Here is a 15,599-nt window from a genome sequence, read left to right as displayed (position 1 = left end):
CCGTGTGGGTCAATGTAGGTCATTAATGGTTCATTAATGTGTCCGTTTGGGTCAGTGTGGATCAGTAATGGGTCAGTGTGGGTCCGTAATGGGTCAGTTAACCATCAGTGTGGGTCAGTAATGGGTCAGTGTGTGTCAGTAATCGGTCAGTAATGGGTCAGTATGGGTCAGTGTAGATCAGTCAGGGGTCAGTAATGGGTCAGTATGGGTCAGTGTGGGTCAGTGAGGGTCAGCAATCGGTCAGTGTGGGTCAGTAATGGGTCAGTAAAGGACAGTGTGGGTCTGTAATGGGTCAGTGTGGGTCGGTAATGGGTCAGTGTGGATCAGTAATGGGTCAGTAGTGGGTCAGTAATGGGTCAGTGTGGGTCAGTGGGGGTCAGTAATGGGTCAGTGTGGGTCAGTAATGGGTAGGTAATGCATTAGTAATGGGTCAGTAATGGGTCCATGTGAGTCAATGTGGGTCAGTAATGGGTCAGCATGGGTCAGTGTGGGCCAGTAAAGGGTCAGTAATGAGTCAGCGCGGTTCAGTAATTAGTCAGTGTGGGTTAGTGTGGGTCAGTGTGGGTCAGTAATGGGTCAGTTTGCGTCAGTAATGGGTCAGTATGAGTCAGTGTGGGTCAGTAATGGGTCAGCATGGGTCAGTGTGAGTCAGTGATGGGTCATTGCGGGTCAGTAATGGATCAGTAATAGGTCAGTGTGGGTCAGTAATGGGTCAGTATTGGGTCAGTGTGGATCAGTAATGGGTCAGTAATGGGTCCGTGTGGGTGAATGTGGGTCAGTAATGGGTCAGCATGGGTCAGTGTGGGCCAGTAAAGGGTCAGTAATGAGTCAGCGCGGGTCAGTAATTAGTCAGTGTGGGTTAGTGTGGGTCAGTAATGGGTCAGTTTGCGTCAGTAATGGGTCAGTATGAGTCAGTGTGGGTCAGTAATGGGTCAGCATGGGTCAGTGTGAGTCAGTAATGGGTCATTGCGGGTCAGTAATGGATCAGTAATAGGTTAGTGTGGGTCAGTAATGGGTCAGTATTGGGTCAGTGTGGATCAGTAATGGGTCAGTAATGGGTCAGTGTGGGTCAGTAATGGGTCAATAATGAGTCAACGTGAGTCAGTGTGGGTCAGTGTGGGTCAGTGTGAGTCAGTAATCATTCAGTGTGGGTCAGCAACGGGTCAACGTGGGTCAGTAATGGGTCAGTAATGGGTCAGTGTGAGTCAGTGTGGGTCAGTAATGGGTCAGTAATCGGTCAGTGTGGGTCAGTAATGGGTCAGTAATGGGTCAGTATTGGGTCAGTGTGAGTCAGTAATGGGTCAGTAATGGGTCAGTGTGAGTCAGTGTGGGTCAGTAATGGGTCAGTAATGGGTCAGTGTGGGTCAGAATTGGGTCAGTAATGGGTCAGTAATGGATCAGTAATGGGTCAGTATTGGGTCAGTGTGGATCAGTAATGGGTCAGTAATGGGTCAGTATTGGGTCAGTGTGGATCAGTAATGGGTCAGTAATGGTTCCGTGTGGGTGAATGTGGGTCAGTAATGGGTCAGCATGGGTCAGTGTGGGCCAGTAAAGGGTCAATAATGAGTCAGCGCGGGTCAGTAATTAGTCAGTGTGGGTTAGTGTGGGTCAGTAATGGGTCAGTTTGCATCAGTAATGGGTCAGTATGAGTCAGTGTGAGTCAGTAATGGGTCATTGCGGGTCAGTAATGGATCAGTGATAGGTCAGTGTGGGTCAGTAATGGGTCAGTATTGGGTCAGTGTGGATCAGTAATGGGTCAGTAATGGGTCAGTGTGGGTCAGTAATGGGTCAATAATGAGTCAACGTGAGTCAGTGTGGGTCAGTGTGGGTCAGTGTGAGTCAGTAATCATTCAGTGTGGGTCAGCAACGGGTCAACGTGGGTCAGTAATGGGTCAGTGTGAGTCAGTGTGGGTCAGTAATGGGTCAGTAATCGGTCAGTGTGGGTCAGTAATGGGTCAGTAATGGGTCAGTAATGGGTCAGTATTGGGTCAGTGTGAGTCAGTAATGGGTCAGTAATGGGTCAGTGTGAGTCAGTGTGGGTCAGTATTGGTCAGTAATGGGTCAGTGTGGGTCAGTAATGGGTCAGTAATGGGTCAGTAATGGGTCAGTGTGGTCAGTAATGGGTCAGTATTGGGTCAGTATTGGGTCAGTGTGAGTCAGTAATGGGTCAGTAATGGGTCAGTGTGGTCAGTAATGGGTCAGTAATGGGTCAGTAATAGGTCAACATGGGTCAGTGTGAGCCAGTAATCGTTCAGTGTGGATCAGCAACGGGTCAACGTGGGTCAGTAATGGGTCAGTAATGGGTCAGTGTGTGTCAGTGTGGGTCAGTAATGGGTCAGTAATGGGTCAGTGTGGGTCAGTGTGGTTTAGTAATGGGTCAGTAATGGGTCAGTAAAGGGTCAGTGTGGGTCAGTAATGGGTCAGTGTGGGTCAGTAATGGGTCAATGGGTCAGTAATGAGTCAGTGTGCGTCAGTAATGGGTCAGTGTGTGTCTGTAATGGGTTGGTATTGGGTCAGTCTGGGTCTGTAATGGGTCAGTAATGGGTCAGTGTGGGTCAGTAATGGGTCAGTGCAGGTCAGTAATGGGTCAGTGTGGGTCACTATGTGTCAGTAATGGGTCAGTGTGGGTCAGTAATGGGTCAGTGCAGGTCAGTAATGGGTCAGTGTGGGTCACTATGCGTCAGTAATGGGTCAGTGTGGGTCAGTAATGGGTCAGTGTGGGTCAGTGCAGGTCAGTAATGGGTCCGTGTGGGTCAGTAATGGGTCAACATGGGTCAACATGGGTCAGTAATGGGTCAGTAATGAGTCAGCGTGGGTCAGTAATGGGTCCGTGTGGGTCAATGTAGGTCATTAATGGTTCATTAATGTGTCCGTTTGGGTCAGTGTGGATCAGTAATGGGTCAGTGTGGGTCCGTAATGGGTCAGTTAACCATCAGTGTGGGTCAGTAATGGGTCAGTGTGTGTCAGTAATCGGTCAGTAATGGGTCAGTATGGGTCAGTGTGGATCAGTCAGGGGTCAGTAATGGGTCAGTATGGGTCAGTGTGGGTCAGTGAGGGTCAGCAATCGGTCAACGTGGGTCAGTAATGGGTCAGTAATGGGTCAGTGTGTGTCAGTGTGGGTCAGTAATGGGTCAGTAATGGGTCAGTGTGGGTCAGTGTGGTTTAGTAATGGGTCAGTAATGGGTCAGTAAAGGGTCAGTGTGAGTCAGTGTGGGTCAGTAATGGTTCAGTGTGGGTCAGAGCAGGTCAGTAATGGGTCAACATGGGTCAGTAATGGGTCAGTATTTGGTCAGCAATAGGTCAGTAATGGGTCAGTGTGGGTCAGTAATGAGGCAGTGTGGGTCAGTAATGGGTCAGTAAATGGTCAGTAATGTGTCAGTAATGGGTTACTGTGGGTCAGTAATGGGGCAGCGTGGGTCAGTAATGCGTCTGTAATGGGTCAGCGTGGGTCAGTGTGGGTCAGTTTGGGTCAGTAATGGGTCAGTAATGGGTCAGTGTGGGTCAGTTTGGGCCAGTAATGGGTCAGTGTGGGACAGTTTGGGTCAGTAATGGGTCAGTGTGGGTCAGTAATGAGAAGGTGGTGAATTTACTAAATCAACCATTTTGACGAGCCAGTTATATTTTAAACGAGCAGATGTGTTAAGAGGTGATCAAATAACAATTTGTTTGTTGAATTATTGCCAAATTAAATCTTGAGAAAGTTGCTGAGTTGAGAAATTCTATTCAATCTGCTGTCCTGCACAGAGCGATCAGTCTGCAGGACACTTTTCTGATGAGTCCCACTTCTCTCACATCGAACCAACAAATTCATCTTAGCCTTCCTTCAGGCTCCCACATTTGCTCAGGAATTCTGTGAAGTAATGTCCCAGCTGGAATATATTCATCCACCAATTCCTCAAATCCTTATGGCAACCTGTCCTTGTTTGTTCTTCACTATACACAGTAAAAGTGACTTTCCCAGTGAGATCAGAACTTCCTGCTATATGACAGGAGACGTCCTGAATATTCTTCACTTTTCAACTGCTGATAGTTTAGGGCCAGCAGAATACGTTCACTCCAGACCATCTCTAGATTCCAAGCATGATAGAAGGAGTGCTGCACTGTCAGAGAGTCAGCACTGTGGGTGTACTACACTGTCAGTCAGTGCTGAGGGAGTGCTGCACTGTTGGAGGGTCAGTACTGAGGGAGTGCTGCACTGTCAGAGAATCGGTGCTGAGAGAGTGCTGCACTGTCAGAGGGTCAGTACTGAGGGAGTACTGCACTGTCAGAGAATCAGTGCTGAGAGAGTGCTGCACTGTCGGAGGGTCAGTACTGAGGGAGTGCTGCACTGTCAGAGAGTCAGTGCTGAGGGAGTGCTGCACTGTCGGAGGGTCAGTACTGAGGGAGTGCAGTACTGTCAGAGGGTCAGTACTGAGGGAATGCCGCATAGTCGCAGGGTCAGTGCTGAGGGAGTGCCGCACAGTCGGAGGGTCAGTGTTGAGGGAGTGCTGCACTGTCGGAGGATCAGTGCTGAGGGAGTGCCGCACTGTCAGAGGGTCAGTACTGACGGAGTGCTGCACTGTCGGAGGGTCAAGGCTGAGGGAGTGCCGCACTGTCAGAGGGTCAGTGCTGAGGGAGTGCGGCATTGTCAGAGAGTCAGTACTGAGGGAGTGCTGCATTGTCAGAGGGTCAGTACTGAGGGAGTGCCGCACTGTCGGTGCGTCAATGCTGAGGGAGTTCCGCACTGTCGGAGGGTCAGTGCTGAGGGAGTGCAGCATTGTCAGAGAGTCAGTACTGAGGGAGTGCTGCATTGTCAGAGAGTCAGTACTGAGGGAGTGCTGCATTGTCAGAGGGTCAGTACTGAGGAAGTGCCGCACTGTCGGTGCGTCAATGCTGAGGGAGTGCCGCACTGTCGGTGCGTCAATGCTGACAGAGTGCCATACTGTCGGAGGGTCAATGCTGAGGGAGTGCTACACTGTCGGAGGGTCAGTGATGAGGGAGTGCCGCACTGTCGGTGCGTCAGTGCTGAGGGAGTGCCGCACTGATGGAGGGTCAGTGTTGAGTGAGCATTGCACTGTTGGAGGGTCAGTATTGAGGGAGTGCTGCACTATCGGTGCGTCAGTGCTGAGGGAGTGCCGCACTGTCAGAGGGTCAGTGATGAGGGAATGCCGCACTGTTGGAGGGTCAATGCTGAGGGAGTGCTGCACTGTCGGAGTGTCAGTGTTGAGGTAGCGTCGCATTGTCAGAGGGTCAGTGTTGAGGGAGTTACGTACTGTCGGAGGGTCAGTGCTGAGGGAGTGTCGCACTGTCGGAGGGTCAGTGCTGAGGGAGCGCCGCACTGTCGGAGAGTCAGTGCTGAGGGAGTGCCGCACTGTTGGAGGGTCCGTGATGAGGGAGTGCCGCACTGTCGGAGGGTCAGTGCTGAGGGAGTGCCGCACTGTCAGAGGGTCAGTGCTGAGGGAGTGCTGCACTGTCAGAGGGTCAGTGATGAGGGAATGCCGCACTGTTGGAGGGTCAATGCTGAGGGAGTGCTGCACTGCCCGAGGGTCAGTGATGAGGGAATGCCGCACTGTCGTAGGGTCAGTGCTGAGGGAGTTCCACACTGTTGGAGGGCCAGTACTGAGGGAGTGCCGCACTGTCAGAGGGTCAGTGCTGAGGGAGTTCTGCACTGTCGGAGGGTCAGTGCTGAGGGAGCGCGGCACTGTCAGAGGGTCAGTGTTGAGGGAGAGCAACACTGTCAGAGGGTCAGTGCTGAGAGAGTGCCGCACTGTCGGAGGGTCAGTGTTGAGGGAATGCCGCACTGTCGGAGGGTCAGTGTTGAGGGAGTGCAACACTGTCGGAGGGTCAGTGCTGAGAGAGTGCCGCACTGTCAGAGGGTCCGTGCTGAGGGAGTGCTGCACTGTCGGAGAGTCAGTGCTTTGGGTTCTATAGGGCCTGATTGGTTTTGTGTGGTCTCAGAAACCCACGTCCTGCCCTAAGTGGATTGCTCACCTGTATGTGGCAGGATATAATTGATGACATACTGACAACTCCTTACAGGTTACGTAGATTTGATAGACATTGTTATAGAGAGAGTGAGGTGGTTCCATTCTGAGAGCTTAATGATTCAGGATCCAATTTACCTCTGCCCACACAGCCGTATGACCTCATTGTGGTGGGTGGTATTAATGCCATTCCTCAGTATTAACCCTTTCAGACCCACATTCAACATGCATCCCCAAGCTTTTCTTTTCCCATTACCTGTATTATACAACAGCGTGTTCAAGACATTAACAACTCCACATCTTCCCGCAAGTCTCTGACTTTACAAATTCAGAAGATCTTAAATGTTCAGTATTCTCCTGGAATGTGCCGCCATCAGACCAGAGCCTGGCCTGGGTGGAGATCAGTGTAGGAGCACATTCCTGCAGATGCTGGAATCCCTACTGAAAACACCAAATGCTGGAGATCACAGTGGGTCAGGCAGCATCCATGAAGAGAGAGAGTAAGCTAACGTTTCGAGTTGAGATGACTATTCATCAGAGCTAATGAAGATCACTGTCTTTGATTCTTTCAGTGACAGTCTGAGGTCTGTGGGTCCCTGTAAACTGCAGCATCTTAAATCCCTTTGAATTCCTTCACGGAGCACGTCCTCCCTGAGGAACTAGACATTGTCTTCTTTGAATTGTTGGGTCATTGACAGCTTCTTGGCAGTGATGGTTTCCAGGCGGTAATATTCTGTGTCGGTGATGTTTTATTTCAATCCCCTGTAGGTCTGTTGCTGAAACAGGAATACCTTTTACTGTCAGATTAGTTCACCCTGCCCTCTCGCCCTCAGTTATTCTGTTATTTATGGAGTTGAGGATTGTTCCTGCCTGGTCTGACCACTGTCCCAGTGACTGGGGAATTCGTCCTGGGAAGACAGGCAAGTCAAAACTCCTTCTTGGAACTGCCATTTCTGAGTCACTTCAGCAGCTAACATCCGACTGGAATCTGTTCTGGACAGTTGTTCCCTGAGTTGGATTATACAAAGTGTTAGAGATGTATCAATTGGCTAAAGTGGAACTTGCTGTCCATGTTTTATCTTCCCTCACAAACCTTCTGCATCTCACAGTCTGCGTGTGCTTCAAAATTAAGATCAATAGTTATAAGATGATTATAACTACTGTTCATACAGGCGCATCTAGCTTAACCTACACCCCCTCCCCTCACAGCACCTTATCTATTTGTCTGTAACATCTACCATTGTTTATAGGTACATTTCATTCTTGCATTCACACTTTAGCTAATACAAAAACAGTTATATATTTCCTTCACATAGTTTTCATTCTTGTTGACTCAGCTCTTGGTTGAAACATTTATACACTGGTGTGAGTGCATTTACCTTGCATAAGTAATTACCTATATCCCACAGATCCTTGCAGTTGGTCACAGGCTTCCAGTCTGAAAAACCACTCTTTAACGCCATCCTCTATCTCCTACCTACAAGCCAATTTTGTGTCCAATTCAAAACATTAACTCTGTTTTCTGACCACAGATGTTGCTAGATCTGCTGAGTTTCTCCAGGAACTTTGTTTCAGATTTTCAGGATCTGCAGTTCTTTATTTTTTTTTAAACTAACACTGACTATCAATCACAGTATGGACTGGGCTTCAACAGAATCCAGGCAACGTGGGATTTCCTGTTCTCCCAGCCCAGTGTGTGGATAGGGGAGAGGGACTGTCTGTGAGAGAGAGAGAGAGAATGTGTGCGTGTGCGTGTGTGTGTGTGAGTGAGTGAGTATGAGTGTGAAAGTGTGTCTGTGTCTCTGTGACTATGTGACTTTGTCTATCTGTGAGAGTGTGTGTGTCTGTGAGTTTGTGTGTGTGTGTGTCTCTCTCTGTGTCTCTTTCTCTCTCTCTCTCTCTGTCTCTTTCTCTCTCTGTGTCTGTCTCTGTGTGTGTGTGTGTGTGTGTGCATGTCCATCCATCCAGCTGACTCACAGTCTCAGCTTTCATTCAGTCACTCTCACACATGCACACACTCACTCTCGCCTATGTACAGTCTGTCACACTTACTCACTTAAGGGGCGGCATGGTGGCTCAGTGGTCAGCACTGCTGCCGCACAACACCAGGGACCTGGACTCGATTTCAGCCTCGGGTGACGTGTTTGCACGTTCTCCCCGTGTCTGCGTGGGTTTCCTCCCACAGTCCAAAGATGTGCAGGTCAGGTGAATTGGCCACGCTAAATTGCCTGTAGTGTTAGGTGCATTAGTGAGAGAGAACTGGGGCTGGGTGGGTTTCTCTTCGGAGGGTTGGTGTGGACTTGTTGGACCGAAGGGCCTGTTTCCACACTGTAGGGAATCTAATCTAAATACCTACTCACACGTTTACTCACACACACACACTCTCTCACACTCACAAGTTTACTCACACAGCGAGGGACAGTGTACATTGGCTGAAAGGGAGAGAATCTGCTCTGATGTCCCAGGAGGTGGGTTTGGGCAGTTGGGGAATTGGGGAGTCACTGGATTCTGGCCCCTCAGCTGGTTGAGGAATTCTGGGGGGATTGTTACCGGGGAGCAATGTTGGCAGCATTAGGCAAGGTATCTTTGTGTTCAGCCATTTACAGAGAATGGAAGTTTAGTACCAGAAAGCCAGCAGTGAACACCAGGGTTTGGAGCTTTTTTGGCTCAACCGTAGCTCACTGTCCCCCCATTTCTCTTGACCTATCTCTTTAAACAGGTGTCTTTTTCATCTGTCTTCATACCTCTTTGTGGGGATCAATGTCAGTGTTTGTCAGATGAGATTACTAAGAAGCACTTTGGAACATTTTACACTGTGTTGCTATCTAAATGCACGTTGTTATGGCTGATGTCAAAGAGCAGGAAAACGTTCTTGAAGTTGTTTGTTGTACAGGAATACTTTACATTTCTCTGAGCACAGCTCACCAGCGTGTTATACAAACTGTGGATACTGGCTGCTGAAGCCCACAGGAGGTTTATAAACAGAGCTCTGCTTTCTTTAGAAACACAAGTCTCATGATCAAGCTTTACCAGCTTTCCAGGAATATTACGTCATTGATTAAAGGGAATGAAAACTGGTAAACTGAATCCGTTTGCAATCCAGTGAATGAACTGCACGCATGGAGAGTACAAAGGATCGGCTACAGCCCGGGGCTAAATACCAGGGGCACCAAATCTCCTTGAGGTTTATCTAAAGATTGTCAGAATGCTGCATTGTGGGAGAAGGTGGCTTTTACCCAGCCACATTCTCAGGTAGACAGAAAGGAGCACAGCAGCATTCAAGAAAGAGCAGGCTATGTTCTGCAGGACTCCTGGTGGGAAACAGAGAGTAAATGTTTATTTGCTTCTGTCTTTCCCCTGAGGATGAATCTACACCTTTGTGCAACTTCTCTCTGAGTCTCCCAGCTCCCTGCTTCTGTCAGTGTACAGAGGGTGAGACTTGTTGCTCTAAGTCCCCTATTATATGGTTACAAATTGCTGGGACAGTGAGATGTAGAAAGCCCAGCAGGTTTTACCTTCGCTGGATTTGATGCTGTGTGTTCTGCGTTTTCAACTTGGAGCAGGATTCAAACTTGGGGTATTTAATTTCTGAAAACCTTTTACTGAATCATACAGTGCAGAAGAGGCCATTCAAGTCTGAACCACAAAAATATACCATTACCTGCCCCAGTCCCATTCTAGGTCCAGAGCCTTGAATGTTCTGACATGCCAAATACTCGTCCAAGTTCTTTTTAAAGGATCCTCAACACCCCCTCCCAGGCAGCACATCCCAGACTCCCACCACCCTCTGGGTGAAAAAGGTTTCCTTCAAATCCCCTCTAAACCTCCTGCTTTTCATTCAGCGTTATTGTGGGTTTGACTGGAACAGCAAAGAGGCTGAGAAACCTTAATGTGGGAGCCCACCCATCAAACCAATCGTGACACACGCTGACAGCAATGGGCAGAAACATAGAGGGGTGGAAAGAAAGGTCACCCCAAAGTCAACGCGTTCAAGGCAAACCACAACACACTGTGAGCGGCTAGACTAATGCAGATTGGGACGTTACCCATAAGTCACACCCAATCCCAGCACCAGCCAATGTGGGATGGTCCACAGAGGAAGCCAATGGGAGCCCAGGCAAGGAAGGGGTTTGCCACTTGAGAGTAGGGCTGGAGAATCGAGAGACGGAGTTATGAGCTGTCTTCTAATGGGCACCTCATTGGTTAGCACTGCTGCCTCACAGCATCAGGGTCCCAGGTTCGATTCCAGCCTCAGGCGACTGTATGTGTGGAGTTTGCACATTGTCCTCGTGTCTGCGTGGGTTTCCTCCAGGTGTGAAATGAGGTACGAAGGTAAACTGGCCAAAAATATAAAGGAGGATAGTAAAAGCTTTTTTAGGTATGTGAAAGGCAAAAAAATGGTTAAGACTAAAATTGGGCCCTTGAAGACAGAAACAGGGGAATATATTACGGGGAACAAAGAAATGGCAGAAGAATTGAATTGGTACTTCAGATCTGTGTTCACTGGGGAAGACACAAGCAATCTCCCTGAGGTAACAGTGGCTGAAGGGAATTTATATTTGCCAGGAATTGGTGCTGGAGAGACTGTTAGGTCTGAAGGTTGATAAGTCCCCGGGGCCTGATGGTCTACATCCCAGGGTACTGAAGGAGGTGGCTCGAGAAATCGTGGATGCGTTGGTGATTATTTTCCAGAGTTCGATAGATTCGGGATCAGTTCCTGCGGATTGGAGGGTGGCTAATGTTGTACTACTTTTTAAGAAAGGTGGGAGAGAGAAAGTAGGAAATTATAGACCAGTTAGTCTGACCTCAGTGGTGGGAAAGACGCTGGAGTCTGTTATAAAGGATGAAATTACGACACATCTGGAAAGTAGTAACAGGATAGGTCAGAGTCAGCATGGATTTATGAAGGGGAAATCATGCTTGACTAATCTTCTGGAATTTTTTGAGGCTGTAACTCTGAAGATGGACGAGGGAGATCCAGTAGATGTAGTGTACCTGGACTTTCAGAAAGCTTTTGATAAAGTCCCACATAGCAGGTTAGTGAGCAAAACTAGGGTGCATGGTATTGGGGGCAAAGTACTAACTTGGATTGAAAGTTGGTTGGCTGATAGGAAACAAAGAGTAGTGATAAACAGTTCCATTTCGGAATGGCAGGCAGTGACCAGTGGGGTACTGCAGGGATCAGTGCTGGGACTGCAGCTTTTTACAATATATATTAATGATATAGACGATGGTATTAGTAATAACGTTAGCAAATTTGCTGATGATACTAAGTTGGGTGGCAGGGTGAAATGTGAGGAGGGTGTCAGGAGATTACAGGGTGACCTGGACAGGTTAGGTGAGTGGTCAGATGCATGGCAGATGCAGTTTAATGTGGATAAATGTATGGTTATCCACTTTGGTGGCAAGAACAGGAAGGCAGATTACTACCTCAATGGAATCAATTTAGGTAAAGGGGCAGTACAGAGAGATCTGGGTGTTCTTGTACACCAATCAATGAAGGTAAGCATGCAGGTACAGCAGGTAGTGAAGAAGGCTAATAGCATGCTGGCCTTCATAACAAGAGGGATTGAGTATAGAAGCAAAGAGGTTCTTCTGCAGCTGTACAGGGCCCTGGTGGGACCGCACCTGGAGTACTGTGTGCAGTTCTGGTCTCCAAATTTGAGGAAAGACATTCTGGCTATTGAGGGAGTGCAGCGTAGGTTCACGAGGTCAATTCCTGGAATGGCAGGACTATATTACGCTGGAGCGACTGGGCTTGTATACCCTTGAGTTTAGAAGACTGAGAGGGGATCTGATTGAGACATATAAGATTATTAAAGGATTGGACACTCTGGAGGCAGGAAACATGTTTCCGCTGATGGGTGAGTGCCGAACCAGAGGACACAGCTTAAAAATACGGGGTAGACCATTTAGGACAGAGATGAGGAGAAACTTCTTCACCCAGAGAGTGGTGGCTGTGTAGAATACTCTGCCCCAGAGGGCAGTGGAGGCCCAGTCTCTGGATTCATTTAAGAAAGAGTTGGATAGAGCTCTCAAGGATTGTGGGATCAAGGGTTATGAGGATAAGGCAGGAACAGGATACTGATTAAGGATGATCAGCCATGATCATATTGAATGGTGGTGCAGGCTCGAAGGGCAGAATGGCCTACTCCTGCACCTATTGTCTATTGTCTATTGCTCCAGTTTCCTCCCACAATCCAAAGATGTGCAGGTTAGGATGGGTTGGCCAAGGAGGTGGGGGGTGTGGTTGGGTCTGGGCGAGATGGCCTTTGGAGGGTCAGTGCAGACCCGATGGGCTGAATGGCCTATTTTCAAGCTGTTAGGGATTCTATAATGGGATGAGAGTAGCCACTGACGATAGCTCCCATTTTCATTCCACCCATTTGAAAAATTACAACAGTTTGCCCAATCCCACGGTGTTGTGGCACCCAGAGGGTAGATATTTTTGTGACCCTGCATTTTACGATGGCTAATCCACACATCCCTGGACACCATGGACAATTTAGCATGGCCAATCCACCTCACCCAACTGAACCCATGCCTCCTGAACCAGAGGTAAGGACATAATCACCACACCACAAGAGCTTTTGGCTATGCTGGGTAACATCAGGTTTGATTGGGCCTGAATCATTCATTCACATCCGTGTGGGTGCGGGAAAAGCCTGTAGCCTCTGTGTTGTCTGGTTGAAGTTGACATTCAGAATAAACCATGTCCAGTTGTCTCTCTCTGAGAGAGCATCCTATGTTCTGCTATGATGAGCAGGGGTTGGTGGGCTGGGCACGTGTCAATTTTATATACAAGCCCTGCTGAAAATACCCTCGAGGGGGCAAATGGTAGCCAGCATCACACATCAGTTTAATGACCTTTCAATTTTATTATCGTCAACCGTGCAGGACCCTGTAGTTAGGATGTGGAATGTACCACCTGGAAATGGGGTGGAGGCAGGTTCAAGACGGACAGTAGATGTCTATTTAAATGGAAACAAGATGCCGGGTTTTAGGGAAAAGGCAGGATAAAATGGTGCACATGATGGGCTGAATGGCCTCCTGTATTTTAATAATTCAATGACTCAGTGAAATATCGCACATTTGAACGTGAGAAGGTACCACACTGACCGGGACTTGGCGTTGGGAATGACCGACCGGTGTGGATTGGTGGGTGAGTGAAGGTTTCTCTGGGGTAGGTCAGAAAGCCGCTCCTCACCGAAGGGAGAGTTAAAATGGGAATCCTGTCGCCAAAAGTTTCAGGTGATGCGGGTCAATTGACAATTTCTAAAGTGAAGGTGAACCATGTTAATTGGATGTGGGGGTCAATTGTTACGAAGCAAACTGAGTGGTTGGAGTTGAGACATGGATCAGCCATGATTGAGTGGAATGGTATACTATAGGTGTGAGGAGCTGAATGGTCTCCTTTTCCTGTGTGCTGGCCCAGAGGAGGGAATGCACAGTGCTCAGAGATTCTCGTTGAGAAGAGGTTACATACACCTTGTTACCAGGCACAGTGCACAGTGTGGGGTTGGTCATGGATTGTACAAATGAGCCAATTAGCTGACCCCCCCCACCTTCCCCCAGTGTTAGCTGATACTCCTGAGAGACGATCAGTGCCTCACGCCACTTACAGCAATTATCTGACACCCACATTACAAAGCAAGATCCCAGGGTTCTGTGACTGGGAGATTGGGTCCTAGAGGAATATCCTGCACACTGCACACAGGATCTTCTCATCGGAGTAACTGGTAACACCAAATCCAAGGGCAATGCAGACTGAAAATGTATCAGCAATGGAGTAGCATGGGAACGGGGGTCATTCTCTGTGATAACACCCACAAGGCTCATGGGGAATCTCTAATTAATCTCTTTGGGGATCTTGCAAAGTACGAGTTCTTGTGGTAACAGGAAATGGCCTGGAACTCACAGTCTGAGCACGTTAGAGAGCAGATACAGGGAGGGAGCTGTCTCTGCCCACTGCCTGCTCCTCTCACTTCGCTTGTGTTTATGCCTGGGTGTCCTTGGGAGAAGGAGCACACAGTGTCCAGCAATGTTCTTGCTGCCTTTACAGTGAGGTGGGCACTGTGGGAGGTGGAGTGCTTTATTTCCCCCTCCAACTCCATTTGAATTGCATCCCTTCCCGCTGTCCCTACCTCCCTCTCCCGATAATGGCCTTTGCTCATGAACATGTAACTGGTTGCACCAGTGATTACTGGTAGCCGTTGGTAGTTTATAAAAGAAGCAAAAAAAGTCATGGTGGTTTGACGGTGGGAAAGTCATCCAGCTGGGTGTGATTGTCCTTCTAGTTACACGTGAAAGCTAGAATATAATAGACCCAGGGAAGGCCTCATGTGGAGGTAGTGTCCCTACCTCTGAGCCAAGGGGCTCAGGTTCAAATCGCAACTATTCCAGAGCTGTGTAAGAGCATCACTCAATAGGTTGAGCTAAAAATAAAAGGAAGTGTTCAGTTGAATGTGAGAACATTTCTGGGTATAGAAACCAAACCCAGGACTGGATGTGAGGAGCTGTCCCTCCTGCCTTTGGGGAGGAACCAAACCCAGGACTGGATGTGAGGAGCTGTCCCTCCTGCCTTTGGGGAGGAACCAAACCCAGGACTGGATGTGAGGAGCTGTCTCTCCTGCCTTTGGGGAGGAACCAAACCCAGGACTGGATGTGAGGAGCTGTCTCTCCTGCCTTTGGGGAGGAACCAAACCCAGGACTGGATGTGAGGAGCTGTCTCTCCTGCCTTTGGGGAGGAACCAAACCCAGGACTGGATGTGAGGAGCTGTCCCTCCTGCCTTTGGGGAGGAACCAAACCCAGGACTGGATGTGAGGAGCTGTCCCTCCTGCCTTTGGGGAGGAGCCAAACCCAGGACTGGATGTGAGGAGCTGTCCCTCCTGCCTTTGGGGAGGAGCCGATGTACACCACGAGTAGTGGCTTTATTTTGGGGTCCATCAGTAAATGATGTTCCTTTCCAGTCGGGCTTCTTGAGTTATTGCAGCCATTCAGCCCCTCAAGCCCGTTCCAGCATTCAATGAGACCATGGCCGGACTCCACATACCTACCAGGAGACAGTGAGGACTGCAGGTGCTGGAGGTCAGAGTGTAGGGTGGGGTGCTGGAAAAGCGCAGCAGATCAGGCAGCATCTGGAATCCTGATGAAGGGCTCATGCCCAAACATCGATTCTCCTGCTCCTCGGATGCTGCCTGACCTGTTGTGCTTTTCCAGTGTACACTTTCGACTTCACATACCTACCTCTGGTCCATATCCCTTAATATTTTTGCTACCAAATATTTATGTCTCTGATTGAAAATTAACAACTGACCCAGCATCCTCTCCCAAACCTCTCCCAGTCTTAGTGTATAGAAATCCCTGGAGCGTCAGAGGCTGACGGGTGATCTTATAGAGGTTTATAAAATCATGAGGGGCATGGATAGGATAAATAGACTTTTCCCTGGGGTGGGGGAGTCCAGAACTCGAGGGCATAGGTTTAGGGTGAGAGGGGAAAGATATAAAAGGGACCTAAGGGGCAACTTTTTCACGCACAGGGTGGTGCGTGTATGGAATGAGCTGCCAGAGGAAGTGGTGGAGGCTGGTACAATTACAACATTTAAAAGGCACTTGGATGGGTATATGAATAGGAA

Source organism: Chiloscyllium plagiosum, unplaced genomic scaffold (genome assembly GCF_037043375.1).
Source record: "Chiloscyllium plagiosum isolate Xiang-an unplaced genomic scaffold, Cpla_swu_hap1 HiC_scaffold_14, whole genome shotgun sequence".
Taxonomy (NCBI): domain Eukaryota; kingdom Metazoa; phylum Chordata; class Chondrichthyes; order Orectolobiformes; family Hemiscylliidae; genus Chiloscyllium; species Chiloscyllium plagiosum.
Note: the sequence above shows the minus strand (reverse complement) of the source record.